This window comes from Trichoplusia ni, unplaced genomic scaffold (assembly GCF_003590095.1).
Source record: "Trichoplusia ni isolate ovarian cell line Hi5 unplaced genomic scaffold, tn1 tig00003447, whole genome shotgun sequence".
Classification (NCBI taxonomy): Eukaryota; Metazoa; Arthropoda; class Insecta; order Lepidoptera; family Noctuidae; genus Trichoplusia; species Trichoplusia ni.
The window spans coordinates 11,666-12,225 of record NW_020800392.1 but is presented as its reverse complement, the minus strand read 5'-3'; the positions used below and the strand labels follow the sequence as shown (position 1 = coordinate 12,225).

Sequence of the window (560 nt, the reverse complement as noted above, 5' to 3'; positions counted from 1 at the left end):
AAACGTTACTCTGCGAAATAACTAGGTAGGTAAAGAGAAAACAAAACATTTGTTTTCATTAGATTTCTCACTTTAACATAAGGTATCAGGAAATCTGCAGGTTACCTAGTTAAAATGGATATTAGGTAACGTTCTCCATTCAAATAAGTTGAAATTAAAATAAAAGTATCAAAATAAGTTTCAGTGAAATACAAAAAGCGGCTCCGATTCTGCGGTGGCCCATGAGGGGATCGAACCCGCGACCTTCGCGTTGTTAGCACGACGCTCTAACCAACTGAGCTAATGGGCCACATGAACATTGATGTGAAAAAGCTGTGTAGTATCTTAACAAGACCCCGATTCTGCTATTTACAAACGGCCGATAAATGAATGGCAATTGAATTAAATTTGAAATTAATCCTATTCTCTTGAGCTTTATGCCAACACAATAATTGAAAATTTATTTTAATTACCTTAAGTGTACCGTCCCACACTTTCTAATTATTGTGTAGAAAAAATGCTTAAGATAAAACGAAAAGTGTCGTTTTGAGCCAATTTACATTCATTCATCGGCCATTGGG

The 560-nt window shown here is 35.7% G+C and overlaps 1 non-coding gene across 1 annotated transcript; it reads right to left on the bottom strand.

Annotated features, from left to right (window-relative positions):
• Window positions 1-215: 215 nt before the first annotated feature.
• Window positions 216-289, bottom strand: Trnav-aac. The gene has a single exon. It is a non-coding gene; the product is annotated as a tRNA-Val (tRNA).
• Between the last annotated feature and the right edge of the window lie 271 nt (window positions 290-560).